Below are 25,740 nucleotides of genomic sequence, written 5' to 3' on the forward strand. Positions count from 1 at the left end.
TCTTTTCATTTGCATGATTTGAGGTTAGAATCATAGCATACAACCTTATATTCATCACCATTCTCCAAATCAATGTGTAAAGAGCCTACCTCGATCGATTGAGATGAGTTGAAGGGAGATTGAGGAATTCGTTTGAAGTTTGGAGGCAAACAGCTCAACGGGTCGCGCAGGCCTCCCAACGGGTCGCGCACCTCCCAACGGGTCGCGCCCGTAGTAATTTTGCACTGCGGAGGGGTCCTGGACGGGTCGCGCACTGCCCAACAGGTCGCGCACCTCCTTCAACGGGTCGCGCACCTCTCTGCTACCCGAAATCACTGCGATTTTGCTCCTTTCGCCAATCACTCTCTCAAACCACTCTTTCAATCGTTGAGATGCATAATAAGAGTAAAATGGTGGGAAGTTGAACCTTTATAAACTTCATTTGAAAAAATTTCATCCATAAACCCACTTTATAAAGTTTATTTTTGACACTTTTTAAAACACTGACTTTTTGGTTTCCTTTATTCTGAATTTGACTTTTTGAGTGCTTTGCCTTGATTCTTTGTGCAGGTAGATCATCTGAGGGACTGTGGCAAGGGGACCAGGGTTATTGCTGCCTTTTTGAAGACTTTTTGGAAATTTATTCTTTTTACAAAAATTTAACATGACCTTGGCTTTAAAAACAGAGTTTTTAAATCCAAGGTTAGAAATGAACTGTACATGATGAAAATATCAAAGGAACATGCTTACAATCCTCCCTCTGGCTTGCTGGGCACTCAAGGACTTTCAAAGACATGACCTTGCTGAGACAAATGACCAAAACCCTAGACCTAGGACCTTTGACCTTAAGACAAAGCAAGACAAGCTTGAAAAACTTAATGACTGATATGACCTGATCCAGCAAAGCCAAGAGGGGTAAAAATAAACCAGCTCCTCCATCAGGGTTATGGCATGCCTAACGAAATGCAAACTTTGACACTGATGAGACACCTACTAATGCAAATGCAAAGAGCTTTGATCACTGATGGAGGGCTTTCAAGACCGACACTAACATTGGCTCCAATGGGGATGGTAGCTCCTTGGAGGTACCAAGAACCTCAGACCTCTGGGAGAGCAGACCAGTGCTTTTGTCATTGGGCAATGGAGTCAACTTATTCACATGTGACCAACTTGAACACAATTTTATTTGACTTGGACAATTGACTGAAATTCAAGACTATCTTGGACACTAACTCACTTACTCTATACAGAAAATGAACTGACATGAAACAACTTGTAAAACTCACACCAACTAATCACCATTTTCAGAATTATAGCCTTCACCGCGGGCCCCAAACTGAAGATGGAAATCAGCTTCACACTTGCTGCAGAAAGAAAATGAAATGGTATTTACAATGAGAGTGATTAGAGCAGAAAATGCTCAAGCATGATACCTCTTGAGCAGCCGGCCATTCACCGACCCACCAAGACATTCATCACCGTTCATTTCTTTGAGAAGGAAAGCATTTGGACCACGGTATGCTGCAATTTTGTAAGGACCCTTCCATAAGTTGTCGAATTTTCCATGCTTCCCTTTATCTTCATTGCGGGCATCCCACCGTAACACAACATCATCAATCTGAAACTCATCTGCTTTGGCCTTTTTGTCATAGATTTTCTTTATGCGCTCCTGCAACTTAAGGGAATTCTGGTGAACCTCTTCTCGTGTCTGCTGTAAATGAATCATTTGACTGATCCGTCGTTGCATAGGATCCTCTTCACCACTGGCTTCTTGAAACAACTTGGCTACTGGGACACTAAGTGAAGTAGGAAACACTGCATCTACTCCGTAAACAATTTCAAAAGGTGACATACCAATTGACTTCTTTTGACTTACCCGATCAGCCCATAGTGCATTTATTAACTTCTTATGCCAGCTCTTCTTGTTTATTTCCAGCAATTTCTTTATGATGTTCACTAGAGATTTGTTCGAAGATTCGGCCAGCCCATTACCTTGCGGATGATAAGCGGTTGAATGCCCCAAGCTGATGTTATATTTATAGCAAAAATCAACCAACTTCTTCGATTTGAATGCAGCTGCATTGTCAGTAATCAACTTTTGTGGACAGCCAAAACGTGACAAGATATTATTTTCAAGAAAAGAAATAATTACCAAATCTGTGGCCTGCCGGGTGGGAATGGCTTCAATCCATTTTGTGAAGTAATCTGTGGCCGTCAAGATCCATCGGTGTTGCCCGGAAGATGCTGGGTGGATTTCGCCAATAAAATCCAAACCCCACTGCTGAAATGGTGCACTGATTTCCACCGGCTTGAGAGGCAATGGCTGTAATTTCTGTTTTCCTTGAAAAATTTGACATTCATGACAGCTCTTTACCGCTTTATATACATCAGAAAATAAAGAAGGCCAATAGAAACCAGCTCTCAAGATCTTATTAGCCGTGGTCTTCCAAAATAAGTGACCCCCACAGTCACCTTTATGGAAATCATCTACTGTTGTTTTAGCTTCCTCTTCGACCAAACAGTTCAGCAAGATGCCACCGGGATCCTTCCAATAAAGTGCAGATTTGATAATGCAAAATTTGGCAGCCTTTAGCTTCAATGTTCTAGCTTTGTTTCTAGGCATTCCAGGAGGTGCAGATAAGTTTTGAAGCACATACACTATATCAGCATACCAAGGAGAAGACACAAAGATATCGGACACCTGTAGAACTGAATTTTCTTCATCTTCATCGGACAAGGCAGCAATCAGATTTATATCAAGGACATGAAGGTTTGCTTCAGCCATCAACTTAGCTAGACCTTGACCCTTAATCAACTTGGTAGGCTTAATTTCTACATCATATTCTAAGAGTGCAGCGATCCACTTACCCCTTCTTCCTTCCGGTTCCGTTTGTACTAAAACATCCTTCACAGCTGCATTAGGAACATATGCTAAAACATGAGAATTCAATATGTAAACTCGGAAATCTTTCAATGCTTTGATCAGGGCCAATGCTTGCTTCTCAATGATATTATAATTCAGCGCTCCATCTCTTATGATGCGGCTGAAAAAAGATATGGGCTTTTCAACTCCATCTCTCTTTTGCATTAACACGGCTGCCAATGTATGCTCAGAGGCGAATGAAAACAAAATAAAATCCTGTGTATAATCCGGGCTAATCAAAGTTGGGGCTGAAGATAAGATTACCTTTATCAAATTAAAAGATTTCACCGCCTCTTCGGTCCATTTGAGCTCGCTGTCCTTCTTCAGCATATTTGTTATCTCTCTAAGGTGTTCAGTAAGATTGGGAATGAAACGACGCAGAAAATTCAATTTACCATTGAAAGACTGAATCTCTTTCTTGCTACGGGGCTGCTCCACTTGCTGAATTGCTTTTACTCGTGCAGGATCTATACGAATGCCGTCTTTAGAAATGATATGGCCCAGCAGCTTGCCTTCACTCATAGCAAAAAGACTCTTCTTCGGATTCAATGAGATGCCATATTTTCTGCACTTTTCAAACACCTTAGTCAAATGAAACAAATGCTCCTCATCTGATTTAGAAAACACGGTCAAATCATCAAGATAAACAACTAGAAAAGCATCCTTCTCATTTGCAAAGGCCATGTCCATTGCCCGCTGAAATGTGGCACCCGCATTCTTCAATCCAAACGGCATCTTGGCATAATGAAATGTACCCCATGGAGTAGTAAATGCTGTCTTGTCACGGTCATCTTCGTGCACCAAAATCTGATTATATCCGGAGTAACCATCAAGCAATGACATCCTAGATGCCCCCACAACCCGCTGCAATATGTGGTCCATCTTGGGCAGCGGATAATTGTCCTTTAATGACACCTTGTTCAGATTTCTAAAGTCTATACACAAGCGAATCTCACCGGTTTTCTTCCTCACGGGCACCAAGTTTGAGATCCAATCGGAAAACCGGATTGGCACTATGATTCTAGACTTATACAACCTGTTGACTTCCTTCTCAATCAATGGCAGCAATTTAGGATTAATTCTTCTCAACTTTTGCCGGAAAGGCTTTTGATTTGGCTTTATAGGAATGGTATGCTGAATAATGCTTGTGTCATAAGTTTTCAAATCTGAATAATCCCATGCAAAAACATTAGAATACAGAGACAATAATCTGATATACTCTTGCTTTACCTTAGGCGGCAATGCTTTTGAAAGCTTCACCATCTTTGGATTCGCAGCTGTCCCGAGGTTCACATCTTCAACTCCTTCGTCCGTTGGCCTCAAAGTTGGCTTGCGGGCCACATCATCCTGATCAAACAATTCCTCTAAAGGAATCAATCCTTTTGGAATGTGATTGTCCTTGAGCTGCAACACATCCATCTGATTCACTCCTTCAGCTTCCGTATCTATTGAAATGTCTTCAAACTTACCCTTAACTTGCAGAAAATCTTTGATTTCTTCGTCATCTTGGAACACTTGCCAACACCTTTGGTTATATGGAACTGTAGGATGATGCTTCACGTATATTTCAAACTTATTGCTGGAATTCATGGGTATTTTCAGATTACTTGCTGCCTTAGCCAATGCATCCGCAACACCATTCTGAATCCGGGGCACACATGTCAAAGTATGTTCAGAAAATCTTTTCAAGATATCTAAAACAACATTCCGATATGCTCTCATGCGAGGATGTTTGGCCTGAAATTCACCTTTCACTTGCTTGATAACTAATTCGGAGTCGCCATATACCGCTATCTTCTTTGCCTTCAACTTCCGAAGGATTTTCAGACCAGCAATAAGAGCTTCATATTCCGCCTCATTATTTGAACAATCAAATGCCAATTTATAAGAACATACCCGTACCTTGCTTGGAACTTGATCTTGGGCTGAGAATGGGCTTCAAATCCACACACCGATACCAGCACCATCGCTGCCCACTGCACCATCAAAATCCATGGTCCAAAGACCCTCTTCATCATCTTCTAAGTGCTGAAAATCTGATTTTGATTCATATTCTGCTTGCTGCCCATTTATTTCTGCATTTGGCCTTATGACAGCAGACCTTTCTTCACTTTCCTTTCTCAAAACTTCTTTGAAATTTTCTGAAATGTCTGGTATATCTTCTACTTGAACTAACTGACTATCTACCTCATTGAAATTTTCCGCAAACAAAACAAAAGATTCTAACTCTGTTTGTACATAATTTACAGGATGATTTACGGGCTTTTCCTTACTAATGATCATGTATTTCATCTTTTGTTCCCGATATAACTTCCTTATTTGACCGAAAACTGGAATTGAAGCATATGAAAAATCAAGCTGAATTGTACCTTTGAGTTTGGCTCCCCACGACCTCGACAACAACATGCCAAATCGTGGAGGAATATCCGCCACCACCACATCCATCAAAACATTCTTCGCTGGAATTTGATCTAGACTCACCACTAAGTCTTTGATCAAGCCAATACATCTTACCCGGCTGGAATCAAATGAATACAGATCATGATACTTTCTTGTGATGTCAAGTCCCAGCTTCTCCATGATTGTTTTTGGCATCAAATTATGTGAAGCTCCCGAGTCAAACATGGCATTGTGCAACACAAACTCATGCAAACGCAAACTGATATAAAATGGAGGAATATCACTCTCGGGAGACTCACCATTCAAAGCTGGCCCAAAGATTAACTCCGGCTGATCATCTTGTACATTCACCATGTCTAGCATTGGATCAACATTCAGCAACTTAGAAATTTGCCCTCGATAAGTGGTGTTTTTCATGACCTCCGTTAAAGGAATAGATATCTTCAACTTTGCAATCTCATTCTCCAAACTGAAAACTGGAAACTTCTCACCTTCCTTTGCCGGATTATCTCTTTTCTCAGCTTTATCCTTTGGTGCATTTGATGGCTGATCTATCTTAGCTGCCGATGATGTTTGAGTTGATGATGGACCGACTATATCTTTACCCTTTGAAGAAACCGAATCATTCTTTGCTGCAATGTCTTTCTTCTTCTGCACGGGATTTATAGGAATAGCCCGGCTTCTCAATTGCCTTTGCTGTCCTTGCTGAGCTGATAATGCATTCAAGTACCCTCTTTGATATTCTTCAGATTCTTCTTCAAGTATCGTATCATTTGACAAAATATAATGCTCATCTTGGGGAAAGACAGAATTACTCACCAACTCATCTTCTTCCGTGATATATGTAGGCATATCATCAGGGGTGAAGAAATGATTTTCCTCGCCAACATTATCACCCTCATCTTCAGACTCTTGACTAACAAAATTCTGCTGAAAAGGTGGTTTCATTTGCTGCTGAGGTGCTGTGTCTTGTGCCTTTGTTTCGCGCTGCTTGATCCTATATTGTTGCTGCTGTTGACCTCTGAAATTAGGATTACGAATTTGAGGCTCCGGCTTGTCAATAGTCATTTTTTCAAGTGCCCTCTTTATCTGCTCAACCTGCTGGAGAACCTGATTTGATGTGGATGCTTCCTCCTTGATTGTAACCCGCTTTTCTGCCTTCATCCTTGCTCTTTTGTCATTCAAATTTGCCTCAACGCTGACAGCAATTTTCTGCATCTCTTCCAATGTAGGTGGATCTCTGTCTCTCAATGAATAAGCCATCTCCGGATCAAAACCATCCGGGAACTTAAGAAGTGCTGATTTTCTAGATGGCCTCAAATCATCGGGAATAGCATTATAAACTGTATTGAATCTGATTATGTAATCTTGAACAGACTCACCCGGATTACGCTTGAGGTTGTTGTATTCGGCATTAATTTGAAGCGGATCCTTTCTGATTTCCCACCGATCTAAAAACTGATTCTGAAGTGCTTCCAAAGTAGTGATGCTGTTGGCTGTCAACCCTCTGAACCATTTTCTAACTTCTCCTGCAAATGTTTGCACGAATAACCGCATGGTAACATCTTCTTCATCTAACTCATATAGATCAAAAAATGTGGTCATCTTATCGATATGTTGCTGAGCTGTAATACTTTGTGGAGTGCCATCAAACATGGGAATTTTACTTTGGTAATCAGCTGGCATATCATGAAGATTTGCAGGTAAAACCAATGGGGCAAACCGGGCAACCATTGCTCTAGGTGGGGGAGTAAGATGTGTATGAAGTGGAGGAGCTGTGATAGCAGGGATTATTATAAGAGGAGGTGTAGTTTGTGGAGTTGGAGGAGTGGGAGGTGTGGGAGACGAAGGAGGAGAACCGGATGCTGATTCAGGATAGGTGATTATAGGTGAAACTGCAACATAAGGAGGGTAAGACTCTTCGTGAGCCGTGATAGTAGATCCAATGTGATCAGAGATACTCTCAACAAAATCAGCAAGGGTAGTAGCTTGAACACTTGACTGAAGATGTCTTAAAATGAAATTTTCAACCAATTTATTATGTCTCTCAAACTCAATAACAGCTGCAAAATCAGGGTCAAGAACTAGAGAATCGAGCGCACTTTCAGACTTAGCTTTAAACAGAGACAACTCAAAGCTTTCGTCAAAATCTAAATCTTCAAGATAATAAAAAATAGCTGGGCATGAATGAGATCTGGAAATGGGTCTAGGATCTGTAGCCAGCTTGTTTTCTCAAAATGACTAGGAAAGAAAAAGCATTCAGCCTGTGAAAACTCTCAACCTATCATCCACGGCTCAGAGTTAACAAATACATGGGGATAAGATGTCAAAGAAGCGCTATGCTCACAAGCTCACGGAGATTGACTGAAGCAGCGTTTATCTACTTGCGCTGATGTAAAACAAGAGCGTTTTCGAAGGCTACCTGGCGTAACTTCAGGCTCCGTCTAAGACTTATGAAATAACACGTCAATGAGCAAAGAATTAGATGTTTTTCCCCAGTATGGTCGCCAGTATGTTAGCGCTTGAAATTTCACCTCAGGCTGAGAAAGGTAAACCTCAAGGTTGCATCAAACCATTTAGCCTCGTAGCTAGCCCTACGGGGCAGGAGAAGGCTCTCTCCGGTCAATCTCGGTAGATTTTCAATAGGATGAGATGACCAACAATGTAACACTGATATTAGGCTAGTAAACTGGTTATAAAGGTTGATTTTGGGGGTTTTTGGGGTTTTTGGTGGCAAATTGAGGAGTTGCAATTTAGGGTGCGGGGATTGGACACAGTTTCTGCAGGGGGTCTTTGGGGCGAGGTAGGAGACCGTATTGATGCCTATGACTGAGGTGAGTGGATGGAAAAGACCGGTGAGGAGCTAAGGAGAGCAAATAATACTTTGAATTCTCCTTAAACAGTAGAAAACATAGAAATTAAACAAATTTAAAAGCAGAGCATGGCTAGCATGAATTCATACTTTAACACTTCATTTGTTTAATGTGCAGCAGTAAAGAAAGGAAATGAATCACATAACAAAGCTTACAAGAACATTGAGAAAACACACCATCAACACATGAGTCCACAAGAATCCCAAAGATGACTGCAAAACCCTGGTCTTCCTTAGCCAAAAATTGCAGAGATACAAGTGAAATAATACAATGATAACTTCTCCCTCAAGAGTCCCACCATGAAAATGAGCAAGAAAGTACATAATATAGATGATCTAACCTCTTTCCCTGCCTCCATGGGTCGAGCTCACTATCCTAGGAGCTGTTTGAACCACTTCTAAACTAAGCACTAGAAAATAGGCAGTCAAAACAACTTGCCTCTATAAACTTGGAAACCAGTTCATACATTCAATTTTTACCCTTTACATGAAAGAAACTTCTAGAAGAGTTAAACAAGAGTAAAAGTATCCAAAAAGTGTCATAATTACATCCAAGAGGACCACCATCCACCTCAAAAAGTCAAACTGGAGCCAAACTGCGTTTTCTGGGCTGAACTGGTCAAATCTGGCACAATTTCCTCAACGGGTCGCGCACTTTGGAGCTCTGTTTGGAGGCCTTCCCGGTGTCAGAATGAGGTGCAGGATAGCTCGTTGGAAAGGTCTCTATGTCTACTTTCCAACCCAACTGGAAATTTTAGATTTGGAGGTCATTTGCCCAGTCAAAAGTCAATTCTCCCAAGACTGCTTCTGCAACTCAAAAAGGGGGCAGAAAGTCAAATTTTGCCTGTATTTTGACCTTTTGGAGGCCCAAAACTCCATAAAAACTCAAGTCCATCCATAGGCATGTGTAACTTTGCATGACAAATCTAGAAATGTTGAGTTTTTGCAAAACGGAGATACGATGACAAAGGGTCTCACCGGGGGTGAGACCCGTTGAGAAGCCAAAACCTGTAAATTTCCCAAAAATACCAAAATTACCCAAAATTCTCAAAAAAATTTGGGATTTGTGCTGTAGCTGATGCTAATGAGTGCCATGATCCTTGAGGGACGCCTCAGCCAAGATACGGAGTGGGTTGGTCGTCTTCTTCCGTCTAAGAGCCTCAGACAACCTCCTTTGGAACATTTTCACTTTTGCCTTGCAAACATGCATCCTTGCCCAATAGTGATTCTTCATGTTTCTCAGCAGCTTTTTCTCTTGGTTGGCCTTAGCCAACAGCCTCTCCAAGTGGGCATTCTCCTGAATGAGCAATGACTCTCGGTCAGCAGGCAATGGATCACCGGGCCTCCTACGGTTCAAGACTCGGTCGCTACGAATCCTCCATAGCTCATCAAGTGCCTTCTCCTCTAGCTGTGTGTTCCGCTGCTCCAGGTAGGTGATGGTCCATTGGGCACCCTCAAGTCTCCTCTGTAAAACATCATTTTCAGCCCTGAGATGCTGAATGATCTCCTTCGCCTCTTGGCTAGGAGAACTGGCCTCGAGATCAATCACCGGATCCTCATGAATCATGGGCTCTTTGCCCCTCTGCAATACCTGTGCTGATGAAGAAAGCGAGGCCCCTTCCACCTGATGTGGAGATAACACTCGCTGAGCTGAAGATGAAGGCGAGACCCCTTCCACCTGCTGTGGAGATAGTACTCGCCTAGCTGCTGCAAATAAGGCCCTTGGGCCTTTCTGATAAGTGACCAAAGGAGTGGAGCTGACATGTCGGGTGACGGGAGCATCAGGCTGCTGAGATGGTCCTCCCTCCTCATGAATGACCTCCTGATGTGGCTAAGGTGGCACTGTGAAAAACTCACGAGAGATGAACTCCTCCCATGAGATGCCCTGCTGTGTCAACTGGTGCAATACTACTAGCTGAATCAAACCATAATGGCAAAGGCTCCTGTACTGCTGGGCCAGGGTCTTCCTCTGCAACATGGGCACCATCCTCTGAATGCTATGAAACAAGAAGACCGGGATGTTCATCATCCTCACTCGGGTGAAATGCATCAAAAGGCGAATATGATATGAATACACCTGTGAAAATCTGCCCTCACAGGTAAAATAATGCATAATAAGCCTCATGAGGGGAGCATACTCGCTCCGAAGAAATCTGAATGGGAAAACACCCGTCAAAAGTCTCACAAATGATGGCCGGACATAAGGCTCAAAGTGAACAAAATCAAGAAACCTGCGCTTAGGCCACACCTCACCCACATTTGGTATCCCTGTAGCCTGTGAGATCACCTCAGGTGTCAATGTGAAGTTCACCCCTGCTAGAGTGACATGTCCATCATGGAGGTGTAAGACAAACAAGCGGGCCAACTCTCTATGATGCTGAATCTGAGAGATCCTCTCACAAAACTGATAGCAAGACATGTACTGGAAGCAATTCACTGCCAAAGGACAGGCCTGTAATTCTGCCAAAGAAGTAGGCTCCTCCCGCTTATGATGTCCTCCCTTACCCCCTCTACGAGGTTTCCTCTGTTCCTCAACCTCTGTAGATGATGAATGGTCATCACTTTGCTCATAAGTTTCGGTTTCTGACATGGTTTTGGAGCAAAGTGGACAAACAAACTGCTGCCTCTGCCTGCAAAAAGTGCTGAAATATATGCTGTTTCAAGGGGAACCAAACATGAGGGAAATGTTAGGGGAGGGAACTTTTAAACCAGGAATAAGAATATATAAAAATAACAGGGAGTTTTTGAGGGAAATTTTGCAAATCATATTCATATATGAACACATATTTGTAATAGGGAAATCATTTGCAAAGAGTATTACATATGGGAAAAACATGCATACAAGTGGACATGGGAACATATGCATACATGTTTAATAGGGAAAAACAAAAGGGAACCATACATCACACATGTTGACATTTTATCAACAGTTTTTTGTTATGTTGCATATGCATATGGTAGAGGGGAATTAGGGTTTTCACTTTGTTTTGTTTTTTTTTTTGATACTTTGGGAGAGGGGTAGGGTTTTTAGTTCTAGTGATTTAGGGATGGGAAGGGGATTTGTATTTCATTTATAAAATAATCATGGGGAAAGGAAATGTACATATATGGGAAGGGAAGGGAAGGAAATCAATCAAAGGGAAAAACAACTTGAAACACCATACACCCTAGCACAATTTGCACATGAATTTTGCAGCCATATAAGTCTTTTCATTTGCATGATTTGAGGTTAGAATCATAGCATACAACCTTATATTCATCACCATTCTCCAAATCAATGTGTAAAGAGCCTACCTCGATCGATTGAGATGAGTTGAAGGGAGATTGAGGAATTCGTTTGAAGTTTGGAGGCAAACAGCTCAACGGGTCGCGCAGGCCTCCCAACGGGTCGCGCCCGTAGTAATTTTGCACTGCGGAGGGGTCCTGGACGGGTCGCGCACCGCCCAACAGGTCGCGCACCTCTCTGCTACCCGAAATCACTGCGATTTTGCTCCTTTCGCCAATCACTCTCTCAAACCACTCTTTCAATCGTTGAGATGCATAATAAGAGTAAAATGGTGGGAAGTTGAACCTTTATAAACTTCATTTGAAAAAATTTCATCCATAAACCCACTTTATAAAGTTTATTTTTGACACTTTTTAAAACACTGACTTTTTGGTTTCCTTTATTCTGAATTTGACTTTTTGAGTGCTTTGCCTTGATTCTTTGTGCAGGTAGATCATCTGAGGGACTGTGGCAAGGGGACCAGGGTTATTGCTGCCTTTTTGAAGACTTTTTGGAAATTTATTCTTTTTACAAAAATTTAACATGACCTTGGCTTTAAAAACAGAGTTTTTAAATCCAAGGTTAGAAATGAACTGTACATGATGAAAATATCAAAGGAACATGCTTACAATCCTCCCTCTGGCTTGCTGGGCACTCAAGGACTTTCAAAGACATGACCTTGCTGAGACAAATGACCAAAACCCTAGACCTAGGACCTTTGATCTTAAGACAAAGCAAGACAAGCTTGAAAAACTTAATGACTGATATGACCTGATCCAGCAAAGCCAAGAGGGGTAAAAATAAACCAGCTCCTCCATCAGGGTTATGGCATGCCTAACGGAATGCAAACTTTGACACTGATGAGACACCTACTAATGCAAATGCAAAGAGCTTTGATCACTGATGGAGGGCTTTCAAGACCGACACTAACACCTCCTTCCTCACGCAGCTTCATCGCTGCCTCTTCTCCCTCCACCGTCGCTGTCCAGCTCCACGCAATCATTGCTGCTCCTCATCAACCTGTGGATTCCTACGCCCATCTTCCTCTAGCTCTCCATGCTGCCATTCAAACCCTTTTCCTCATGCAACTATCCCTTTCCCTACGCAACTCCTTCCTCATTCATAGTTTCATTCCCACACTGCTATCTTTCCACCCTTGAACCTGCAAATCGTTGTCCATCTTCACAGCCTCCTCCATACGCTGTTGCTCCTTGTTGCCGCCGTCCAACCTGCAGATACGCACAAGTAGTAAAACATTTCGACTTTTATTTATGTATGTGTTTAGTTAGGGTTGGCATAATTAGATTTCATTTAATCTTAGGCTTAGGTTAGGCTATGCGTTTTCATTTGATTTTTTTTTTGTTTTGGTTATGCTTTTGCTTTGATTTTATTGTTTCAAATTCATTTTGTTTTATTTTTCGACTTGTGGTTTTATTTTGATTTGACTTTCATTTTTTATTTTTTTTGTTTTATCTTCGATTTATGATTTGAAATTTTTTATTTAGAAATTTCATTACAAATCATCAAAAATAAAAATCTAAAAAACCTAAAAATTTAAAATTTCAAGTCTAAAAAAATCTAAAATATTTAAAATCCTAAACATTTAAAAAATCATAAAAAATTTAAAACTTTGGTGACTAAAGATTTTAAAATAAAATAAAATGGGTTTGTGCTTTAGCGTCAAGAAAATTTAAATGTGGCCTATGGCCCCATTAAATTTTTTTATTTTAGGCCCTTCTCATTTTTCCATTGCATTAAAATTTTTTAAAATTTTCAGTTACCATTGAACATTATTGCCTAAGGAATAATAAAAATTAAAATTTAAAGTTCCTTAGTGTTATTAAATGCATTTCTCATGATTTTTCTATGGTCAAGGCGCGATAAATCATATTGGTTGCTCTAGATCCTATCATTAACAGTAATTATTTTAAATCTAGAATATCTTGTGTGATGCGGTGTTCGACATTTTTATGGATTATTTATGATTGTCACTTTTCGTCACATATTGAAAATCGATGTGGATAGCTTGTTTTATTGATGGTTGATTCAAATATAGAAGGCACTGGTCTAAAATTGTTTCTATCTTGTGGTCGTGTCTTGTTTACTTTGGCGTTTAATCTATCAATCTGATTTGATCATTTAAATTCATCAAGTTATCCATTTTTAAAATCTCCTAGAGTCTGTTTTTCACAGGCTATCCTCATCTATTTGCCTAGGGACTACCCCCCTTGACTTACCTAGGAGAGAGTCTAAACAGAGTACGGATCAAGAGTGACAGCGCTTACTCTGAGCATTGTCACGCTGCCTAGACATTCTATGCGACAACACCTCCTACGCCAAAAATCAAATGTGGGTCCTCTAAGCCCCCTTCTCCTGAGTGTAACCATGTAATAAACCAACATTGAGCAAAATTGATATTTACTTAGTAAAATACAAAGAAGGAATATCATAGTCTTCCCCGCCAAAACATTGCTTGTCCTCAAGCAACTGCAATGAAAGATGTTGTAGTATCTGTTCCCCTTCTCGGGTGGCATCCTCATCCGAAAAATTCCTCTATCAGATCAAAAGCTCCCTAATGACCATGTTGTACAGATGCCTCTCCCTGGTATCCAAAATAGCCTCCGGTTCTAGCACCAAATGCCCCTCATCGTCCATAGGGGGTAACTCTATAGCTGTTGTAACCTGTTTTCCCAGTGCCCTTTTCAGGGAAGACACATGAAAGATGCTGAGCACTCGGCTCCCCGGGGGTAGCTCCATCTCACATGCTACCCCCCCACCCTTCGAATGACACGATATGGTCCATAGAAGCGGGATTTGAGCTTCTTGGCCCCCTTTTGTTTGAGTGTAGACTACCGGTACGATTGGAGCCTCAAGAACACCAAGTCCCCTACTTCGAACTGCCTCTCAACTCTACCCCAATCTGCATAAAGCTTCTGCTCGTTTTGGGCCATCCGCATGTTGTCTTTCAAAGCTGTCAAGATATCTTGGCTCTCTTGTATCCAGTCCTTGGCCCTTGGGGCCCTGCTGTCTCCAAACATAATGTCAGCGAAAGACAATGCATCATAACCATACAGAGCTCGGAATGGTGACATACCTATGGACATGTGGTGCGTAGTGTTGTAGTAGTATTCACCCAAGTGTAGCCACCGTATCCATGCTCTCTGCTAACCTATCACATAGTTATGCAAGTAGCCCTCCAGCCACTTGTTAACTATCTCCGTCTACCCGTCTATCTGAGGGTGGTAACTGGTACTTGGGGTGAGCTTAGTACCCACCAACTGGAATAGCTCTTGCCAAAATCCACCCATGAATCGGTTGTCTTGGTCATTGACAATGGTCTTTGGGAGACCATGTAATCAAAGCACCTCCCTGAAGAACAATTCGGCCACCTGTGAGGCCGAGTACTCGGCTGGGATGGCAAAGAAGTGAGCATACTTCGTCAAGCGGTCCACCACTACGTAGATGCAATATTTGCCCTGTACTGTGGGCAACTCGGTAATGAAATCCGTCGATATGCTCTCCCATTTCCCCTACGGAATGGGGAGTGACTGTAATAGGCCCGTGGGGTGTGTCTACTCTCCCTTGTTCCGCTGGCATGTGTCACACTCCTGGATATGCCTAAGAATATCATCCTTGACGCCCTTCCACACAAAGTGCTCTCAAATGGCCCGATATGTCTTCGTGAATCCTTGGTGCCCTACTAATGGTGAATCGTGGGCAGCCTATAGAATCTTCTCCCTCAGTGTGGAGTTGGGTACCAAGTAGATTCGGTCTCGATAGTAGATCACCTCATTCATCACCCGATACTAGTCATCTGTCACCAACCCATCAAGGACCTCACACGCAAACCAGTCCTTGGAGTACTCCACTAGTAACTGCGCCCTCCAATCTGGGGAAATGCTCAACAAAGAAAGAGTGGTTGGCCTCTTGGGAAACGCATCAACCACTACGTTGTGCTTCCCTTTGACATACTCAATGTCAAAGTCAAATGCTTGGAGCTTTCTCATCGACTTCTGTTGCGTCTCCTGCAAGAGTTTCTGCTCCAAGAAGAACCTGAGGTTGTTGTGATTTGTCTTGACTTTAAACCTGTTCCCCACCAAATATTGCCTGAACTTGGCCAACGCATGCATGATGGCCAACATCTCCTTATCATAGATGGAGTACAGTAGCTCATGGGGTAGTAGCTTCCAACTATCAAAATCTATGGGGTGCCCTCCCTGCATCAAAACGGTCCCCACACCCACTCTTGATGCATCACACTCCAACACGAGAGGCCGAGTGTAGTCAGCAAGTGCCAATACCGGACAATTACTCATGACCTCCTTGAGGCAGTCAAATGCCTCCCGCGCTGTAGTGGTCCACTTGAAAGCCCCTTTCTTCATTAAGTCTATGAGGGGTGTTGCTAATTGGGAGAAGCCCTTCACGAACTTCCTATAATAGATGCAAATGGCTACGAAACCCCTTAGCTCAGTCACATTCTGAGGCTCTAGCCAATCCCGGATAGCCCTGATCTTCTCCTCATGTACTCTAACACTGTCCTCCCCAATGATATGCCATAGGTAGAGCATCTCAGTCACTACAAACTCACACTTGGACAATTTAGCATAGAGCTGTTGCTCCTCTAGAATGTGCAGTATTGTCTCAAGGTGTTGCAAATGCTCCTCCCAAGTCCAACTATAAATCTGTATGTCATCAAAGAACACCAACATGAACTTCCTCAACTGCCCACGAAACACGTGGTTCATGCATGACTAGAATGTAGTTGGTGTGTTGGTCAGCCCGAAGGGCATAACCAAGAACTCGAAGTGCCCATAATGGCACCGAAATGCTGTCTTCAGGACATCTTGGTCCCTCACTCGGATCTGGTGGTACCCCAACCACAGATCAATCTTCGAAAAGAACTTAGCTCCCCTCAACTCATCCATCAACTCATCTATACGTGGGATGGGGTAGCGGTTCTTCAGTGGCTTCTTGTTGAGGGCCCAGTAATCGATGCACATCCGTAAAGACCCATCCTTCTTCATCAGCACAACTAATGAAGCAAAAGGGTTAGAGCTGGGCCTGATATGCCCAAGTGCCAATAGCTCATGGATGGCCCTCTCTATCTCCTTCCGATATGCCTTGGGATGTCAATAGATAGAGGTGATGATGGCCTGCACTCCCAGCTCCAGATCGATAGTGTTCTCAAACCCCCGGTCAGGTGGATTTCCCTGTGGCATGTCCCCAAACACAACTGGATACCTGTCAAGAATAGCCTTTATCTCTGGATATGGTGGCTTGGGCTTGCCCCCAGCCTCTGAGATCCTCAACTCCATAGTCCACTCAATGTCTCCATGTCTCAAGGAAGCCTCCATCATGTGGGCCGAAACAGTCTGTGGTGGGTATGAGTGCATTCCCCAAAGCAACATTGTCTTGTCATCTGGTCCTACAAACTCCATCTCCAACTTCCTCCAGTCGGTTGTGACTCTGCCAAGTGCATAGAGCCACTAGACTCCCAAAATCATGTTGGTGTCCAGTACATCTACTACAAAGAAATGATTTGTCATGGAGTAGTTCCCCATGGTCACTGTCAAAGTTGGCACATAGCGAGTGCACTGCATGGTTCTATCCCTAGGCACAAGAACCAAGAATCCCTCAAACTCCTCAGTTGTGATGCCTCTCCTCTGAACCACGTGAGCATCAATGAAATTGTGGGTAGCCCCATTGTCCACCAAAATTGATATACGTTGCCCCTGAACAGTGCCTCTGATCCACAAAGTCAAAAATTTGGGTACCCCACGTAGTGATGCAAGGACCCCTCTAGAAGGTGCAAAGGAAACTCCCCTTGGTGGTGGTGGTGGTGGTGGTGGTCCTCCCTCTTGAGGCGCTGCGCTGTCATCTCCACCCATCTAGGTCTCATCCTCTGCATCGCTGTGAGAGAAGACCTCGATGTAGTGGGCCTTGCCCAATGCACATCTATGACCTGGTGCCCAAGACTCCTGACATGTGAGACATAGTTTCCTCCTCTTGAGGTCTCTCTAGGTCTCCTCATCTAGTTGCCCACGCCCTTGATTGGCCCTCGGTGGTGGAGCCCTGGTGTCTTTCCCCCTCTGCTGGAAACCCTATCTAGGGGGTAGTGGTGCTCGAGCCCTAGGTAGGGCATCCTGTAAATCTCGGGCTCTCCCTACTGCATCCTGTAATGTAGTGGGCCTGTTGGACCTCACTAACCCACGCAATGGCTCTGCTAGCCCATCCACAAACATGTAGATCCTCCTAGACTCTGACAAGTTAGGCACCATCACAGACAATCACAGAAACTTTGAAATGTAGGCTTCCGTACTCCCGGTCTGCTTGAGCGTTGTCAGCGCCCCAAAATACTCCTCCATTGTCCCCCATGTTGGCTTCTTCTACCTCAAGTTCTGTAGTCACAGGATCAGGTGTGATCTCCATCTTTCTTTCTTTGCTTTTGTACCTTTGCCTTCGGTATGTCACGTTCTGCTTATCCTCCAGTGTCATAGACTGCGCTACTCCCACAAGCTGTGCCAAGTCTATGAGCTCTGATACCACTGTAATATCCCTAAGGAAAATTAACAGTAAATATGCAAAGCAAAATAGACAAAAACACCATGAAACAATAACAAGTAATTAGACCTCAAATTGACACCCAAAAACTGTGCTGTGTACTCTTTTTTTTTTTAACCATGTGGTGAATAGGTAATTGCCCGTCCTAATCTATGGGAGACCCAAGATCAATCTACGTAGCTGCCACTATAACACCAAGAGTACATCCAATTACCTGCAAGTCGATATACTAAGATCCTATGATTTTAGCAAAGCGAGACTCTCGTGCTACCAAGGCGGGGAGGGGGGGGGGGAATCTGCTCTCGAGCTGCCACCACAGCAAGTCATGTACTCAATGAGATTTGAGCCATGGTCTCTTGAGCTTCGCCCAAGTAGACTTACCGTTAAACCACACATCACTGTACGTGCTGTGTACTCTTTTTATTAATGGAAAGAGGTGTACAAATAGGTGCTAGAGTGAGTGCACCTGGGCTTGCTCTAGGCAAGTTAGCAAAGCCCAAAATGACAAGTGAGACGCCCTCCTTCAAAACTGCTGATATGTTGCCCAAGTATTGCGGTGTAGATGCCCATAAATGTGTTGCTTCCTGAAAGGATTTGTTGTTAGAGCCCTCTCCACTACTCAAAAAATTTCGGGAAATTAATCCCGGCCTCCTCTCAATAAACCCAGAATAACCCACGAAGGGTTTGGCCGAAGCTTGACCCTGAAAATTCTACCCTTTTTGGTTTGAGTGGCTCTGCTACTAGGCAAATCAACCCACCTATAGAATCTGTTGCTAAATGCTCCAAAAATGCCGACAATCCCTATTTAGAAGGCTCCTCGAGCCTTCCCTCCAAGTTTCCACCTCAAACTCCACTCACTCGTCAACCTCCCAGAGTGTCTCTACCGAAGACTGCGCAGTCGCTGTACTGTTGTAGCTTCCTTTTTGCTGTAGTATGACCTCACTGCTGCTGGTATGATTTGCGACTAAGTAGAACTCCCTCCTTAGGTTGGCACTCGAAGTCCATCGAAGTAAGGGCTGGGATCTTTGCTCAGAAACACCTATGTGTTGAAAAACACTTACAAACTTGGCTCATTGCTCAAGCGTGCTATGTCAAGAGACAAATTCTGAAATGATAGATGATGAGCCAAATGAGTCCGTCCCTCCTTTTGTCAAATTGCCTCCAAGATTGCCCATGTGGGCCCACATTGAATTCCCCACACCAAATATGCTCCAATGAGATCGTACTCTTCATGTGGGCCGAAATCATGTTGTTGTGCCCCCACGCTCCACCAAGGCCACAATATTTCATCTAACTCTAATGTTGGAGTGTCCCCTACGCCAAAAATCAAATGTGGGTCCTCTAAGCCCCCTTCTCCTAACTGTAACCATGTAATAAACCAAAATTGATATTTACTTAGTAAAATACTAAGTAGGAATATCACATGGACATGGGGACCATGGTGTTGGATGGGGATGGCCTTCAACACAATCATCATCATCCATAAGAGCATCCTCCAATTGCTCTAAATATAACACTTCATTCTCCAAATTATCCTCTGGATTTCTATCCCAAACCATCACTCAAAATTTAGGGAAAAAAGGGACACTTTTCAAGTCCACGTGGGAGCATCCAACCAACCTCGGGAGCTCTAGGGGTGCATCTTCAGAGTGTGATCAGAGCGCTTAGGGAGCACAGTTACATGACATGGGTGTGTGTATTGGAGCATCAAGTTTCCATTCAGGTAGGAAGCATCTTTTTTGACACTGGAGCATTTTCCCGCTCTGAGTGAGGTGCTAGGGTCAAGAAAGCGGGGGTGTGGGGTGCATCCTGGAAATATGCCCAACCCACCCATACACATTTAAGTGAAGAATAGGGTTTACTGGTACCTTCTCAATGCCTACAATAATCTGTAATATCCCCAATTTTGTGAGCATAGGAATTTTGCCCAATTTTGGTAATATTAATTAAAAGGGGCAACTAGTATTTTGGAGAAAGGTGGCAAGTATTATTTTATTGCAAATTGGAGGCAAGTTATTATTTTATTAAAATGGTGGAAAAAGTTACTAAGTGGAAAATGGCCCCCCACCAATAAAATAATATTGAAAAGAGACTAGAAGGATGGAGAGAAAATATAAAAGGAGGGACTCGTTTTGTGGATCATCTTTTCACTATTACACTTGATATTTCATCTTCTCTTGGATCTGTTTAGCACAAGGGCCAAAGTGTTGTTTAGCACTAAGAATTCCAAGCGAAATTCCACCCTCATTTCGGAGAACTTCGAGTGTGTCCCTAGTGAGGCAATTTGGTGAGCTCAATTTAGAGCTTCCATTGGACATAATTGCAGGAGTTTATTCAGTAGTGCATTTTTCTTTGGTGTAGAGGTATTTTGTGGAGCACATTGTGGGAGCAAGCGTGGGTTACAAGCTCCGATATTTTGAATGAAATTTTCTTCTTATTAGACTGGAGTTTGGACAGTGATTTTCCGAGTTGGATTGGAGGCTATTACGTGGGTCAATTTTTCTATCTTTTGGCAAGGGCGCAAAAGCTATTGACCAAGTGTTGTACAGGGGTTTAGAGAAGTGGTGTCGGGAGAGATAAGGGTTGGAGATAGGAGGTATTTATAATTGGAGAATTTAGCCAGAACCAGGAGGAATTTCCCGTGGTTGATTTAGGCATAATTCAGTAGTATCAAAATTGTGGGGTGTTTTCTAGCCAGATTGGGCAATACACACTTGTTGAGGGTCACTGGGGGTCGATGGATTCAACCCAAACCCTTTCTGGGTTTTTGTGGGTTTATTGAGAAGAGTCTCTGGCTAATTTTACAAAATTTTCCAGGTGATATTCAGACCCAAAATTGTCATTCTTATAGCAGGTCGTGTCGCTGATTAACTGGTAAATTTGCATTAGTTTGTGGGTTCAGTGTGGGCTTGGAGTTGGGCCAAACCCTTTCTGGATATTGTTGGGTATGAGGAGTGGAGCTCGTGGCTGCAATTTTAGGGTGATCCAGGCATTTTTCATAGTAGAATCTTTAGTCCCATTCTAGCAGCAACATCAGTAATTTCCTGGGTAGTGCGCAGTACCAGCTTGGGCCAGTGTTTCCTCCAAATCAGATTTGTCTCACCTAGGCTTTGCATAGCTTGCAGTAGCAAGCCTAGGTTCCATTTTTCTTACTCATTGTACTCATCATTCTCGAGATTAATAAAATAGCTCAACTGTTCTTCTTTATTTTCCTGGTGTTTTGATATGCATGTGCAATACCTATTTATGGTTGTTGCACCTTGTACATGTTTATATTATTTGTTGTAAATTTTCAATTTGGAATATTATAGTGGTGTCAGAGCCATGACTTGGTCCGTTGTGGGCCTTAAGCCAAGTGATGACAATACCAAAATAAAAAGCTAAGAAATCATGTGATCCAAAGAAAGGTTAAAATCAAACAACATGGCAGTAATCTTGAATGAGGTGATTAGGATGCAACAAATGATGATTGATGTGGGGGAGCAACTGATTCATACCACAATTGGAATCAGGACCATTCTCATTTATGCAACAAATCCACTGTGCCCAAAATTATGGATAATGCATCAACATGGCAAGTTATGATTGCAACTGATGTGGAGTTATTAGTAGCAAATTGGAGGGCATACCAATCATTGGGACATGACATTCAGGCGTCCCTCTCCTTTTGGGAGTTCTGTGAACTAAGAGACATGCACAAATCAGTGGGAATTCAGTGGAATTATGCAGGGATGATGAGGAGGATCAAGGCAGAAGATGAAAAAGTAGTTGAAGGGGCCATGGTTGGCAAGGAGACAGTTGAGCATACACCCGTTGATGAGATGCTGACAGTTGATGAGGTACCCAGTGTTGTGACCGAGTTTTCAGGTGATAGCAATGCACCACAGGTTGATGAGGTGTCGAGAGACATCTCCACCATTGATGAGGAGTCGATAGGTACAGAGGCATCCAGATCTATGACAGAGTTGTGAGACGACAATCATCTATAGCTGACTGGTGAGGATGTTTTATATGATGGGTTGTTGGTGGAGGAGCAGTTGGAGGTTCAAGTTGAGGTTGTGATGGAAGAGGATGCGCAGGTGTCCTTGTGGCTAGACATTGACGAGGGGCAACGCGGAGAGCACACATTGGGGTTTCAGAGCAGTTCGCTTCAGAGACACGTTGGTGAGATCCTCAACATTATTATTTCACCCTTATGCATTGGATTGAAACAGGTAGAGTTGTCAAGACAGATCATAAGGGATGACCGAGTCAGCAGGGGCCAGTGGCTTGAGTTGAGTATGACACAACGTCAACATGGAGGGCTTGCTCTGTACACAAGAGATTGTACATTCGATCCCTCCTTTGGGATTGAATGGTGAGAGGTACTGAGTTGGTACTCAATGGAGCAGGTTAGGCGGTTGGGTACATCCATGGTTGCATTTCAGCAAAGGTCATGGATTACTAGAGGAGTACGAGGGCCAAATTGTTGTTGGGATCTAGGTGGGATTCCCCATCACAACATGGGCTTGGTTAGTGATGGTATTAGCAGTGCAATGGATTCGGTGACCGAGCGCCCACACACTTTCAGCTCTCCATCAACACTAATGCTAGGTCTCCCCACTTCCGCTCAAGTGGTGTGTGTGCACTCATGGCACAGTCATCATCTGTCAAAACTTCCTTCTCTGCCCGTGTTGGTGCTGCCTTAGTCACGGAAGACTCTCACTTACTCTTCTTCCTTGGACACTGGGTCGCATAATGACCTAGCTCCCCGCAGTGGAAGCACTTGATCTTGGAGAGATCTTTCTTCTTCCGCTTTTCCTGCTTTCTCTCAGATGCTAGGGCCACGTCTTCCACCTCCTTCTTGACTTTGATCCCCTTGCTACTGCTACCTGTCTTCGACTGCCGTCTGATCTCTTCTTGGCGAAGAGCTGCCCACATCTCGTCCCAAGGTGGAAGTGTCCCTCTGCCCAGTATGCTTTGGACAAATACTTCCCAGTATTCTGAGACAGCATTCACGGTTGTCCTCACCATCAGCTCCTAACCCGGTGTCGCCCCTATAGCAGTCAACTGATCTCGGATCTCATTCAGTCCTTCGAGGAAGGTGTTAATCAGTTCTCCCTTATTCATCTGAGACGACCTCAATTGATTCTCAAGTAGCATTCTTCTATGCACAAAAGTATGCTGGTACAGCTTCTTAAGAGCCTCCCACATCTCAAATGTCATTTCCTTCTTGGCTATATGTGGTACTACATGATCCTTGACCCCGTTAAGGATAATGCTCTTGGCCCTTGCCATCACCTCCTCGTACCTGTCATTATCATTGGGGTCGACAGGGATAGCTATTACCTTCAAGGCGAAGTTCTTGACACGATTCCTGTCAAGTACGAATAAGATTATGGCCTTCCAGATTGCGAAATTTGACGCTCCATCCAGTCTATCCTGGTCTCTTACTCTGTGTAGTGCCATGATGCTCCTCTACTTCCCTCCTGGAAGTTTTCTATTCGACTCCTCTGAGTCTCTACTTCCCGTCTAGAAGTTCTCTTCTGGACTCCCTCTGAGTCCTGATTTCCCTCCTAGAAATCCTTCTGCCGCTTGTCGAGATGCCCCCTACTCTAATCGTCTTGTGCAACCGCACCACTAATTCGGGTTCCTCAACTAGAAACCCTTAGTAACAACTCCTCTGGCCTTGCTCTATCAGGTACTATTCTGACTACAGTACCTCACCAGCTCCACTCTGCAATATTCCTGCAGCCTTCTAAACCCTAGCAACTGCCTATCTGTGGACTGCGTCAGCTCCTCTTTGCCCCACGCTGGTCCTACGTCACCTCGGATGGGTATGCGTCAGCCCTCAGATGCCCCGCGTCAACCCTCTGGCCCTCTGCGTCAGCAACGCTGGCCTCTTTGATGCTCTGCGCAGCCCCTGGTTGCCTCTGTGTGGCCTTGCATGAGCCTTGTCTGGCTCTGCATCACACTCCTTGGCTTCTACGCTGCTAGAAACAACTTCTGTCACCTCGGGACAGCTGTTTCTGTTGCTATTATTCCACTCAATTGATGTCTTTTAGTCCTCCTGTGATCTGCAATCACGCTCTGATACCATGTTGAAGTTTCTAAGTTTACTTAGTTAGAAACCTTCCATGCACTTTATCTGATTTATTCCTACCTACTTGTTATTTTCCTTAACAAGTTATGTACAATGTGAATACTGAAAATAAACACTAGTGCATGCTCAACATATTACAGATCAGCAACTAAAAGAAACAGAAACAAACACACCATATGACACCATTAATTTTGGACTAATGTCGGAAAAACCCAATGTGGGAAAACCAATGCAGCTATCTAAGTGTTTTCTTATTAAGCAATATCAGAGTAAAATTTGGGTGCCGAAACTGGCCTACCCAACAAAGAATTTCCTTGGCAGTAATACCTCTTGGTTTCTGACAAATCTCCTGGCTGAAACCCTGAATAATCCTTCCGGCAACTCCTCAGCACAAAACTGCTCAGAAACCCCAGCGTCTGCCCAATCTGGACTGCGTCAGCCTCTCCTAGCCCAGCACTGGCCCTACGTCAGCCTATCTTGGCGTGCATCAGCCCCAGGAGGCCCTGCGTCGACTCTCTGGGCCTCTGCGTCAGATACGCTGGCCTCTCTGGTGCTCTGCACAGCACTTGGCTGCGTCTGCATGGCCCTGCGTGAGCACTGACTGCTCTGCTGCTCTCCCAACACGATCTCTGCCTCTCTGTCTCTTTGTACTCAATGCCCCTCAGCTGCTTTCCGATCACTGATTCTATCTCTCTTAGCAAACCCTGCTCTAGAGAATAAAATGACTGATCATCTGGTGTGTTCTCCAAGTGACCCTCAAGTCTCTTCTTATACTTTTCCTGTTGACATATCAACGGCCGAGATTAAGTCCCTAATTAATGGCTAAGATTATATTTGGCTTGATCCATGTCTTTTAGACCATTCTAACATAGATTCATATTAATACCACATTAATATTTTACTTTCCCTAAGTTTAGACTTAAGGACTCCATTAAAAATATTAATTATTTTAATATCTCCTAATCTGTTTAGAATCTACCCAAACCCTTTCTGAGTTTTGAAGATCTCATGTGCCCCACCCTCTCCACCAAATTTCGTGGCTAAAGCACATCTGATGCTACCCCAAATCAACATCACTAACGAATATGTACTTAGAACATGTCTCTTCAATATTAACTATTAGTTAGCTTATCATTAATTATGATTATTATTATTTACATTATTTTTTATTATTTTGATATAATTTTTATTCATAACAAAGGATTCATCTCCACTAGGGTTGGATCGTATCTTCAGGAGTCCACCCTTCGAGTGTATGAGATCGATGACTCAGTAGAGTAGTTGCACAATGAGTTGATCAGGACTTTACATTATCATGATGCTCTACTTACTGACTGTATGCAGAGGGCTTCAGGTGCCTGTACCAAGTTGGATAGTGAGTGGAGCAAGAGTTGCTTCACGTTGATTAGGATGGCTTGGGACCCTGGTATCGAGGGACTCCTTCATGATAGGATAGTGCTGGGGATAGGGATGACTTAGTGGCAGATTTGAGACCTGGGTATTGTTTGCAGTAACCATTTGGGTCAGTTGATAGAGAGAGTGTTTGTTCCAGCATTGCTTGAGGACAAGCAAGTTTTGGCGGGGAGGACTGTAATATCCCCAATTTTGTGAGCATGGGAATTTTGTCCAATTATGGTAATATTAATTCAAAGGGGCAA

At 43.4% G+C, this 25,740-nt stretch overlaps 1 protein-coding gene across 1 annotated transcript in view; it reads left to right on the forward strand.

The window, feature by feature from the left end:
• The window catches only part of LOC149181417 (Peptidase C78, ubiquitin fold modifier-specific peptidase 1/ 2), a 456,391-nt gene that overhangs the window by 380,981 nt on the left and 49,670 nt on the right, over positions 1-25,740 (forward strand). The gene's annotated exons all lie outside the window — the stretch shown is intronic.

The sequence above is a fragment of the Pinus tabuliformis genome, chromosome 3_2 (genome assembly GCF_031772625.1).
Source record: "Pinus tabuliformis cultivar Carrire ecotype Pingquan chromosome 3_2, CPIR1, whole genome shotgun sequence".
Taxonomy (NCBI): domain Eukaryota; kingdom Viridiplantae; phylum Streptophyta; class Pinopsida; order Pinales; family Pinaceae; genus Pinus; species Pinus tabuliformis.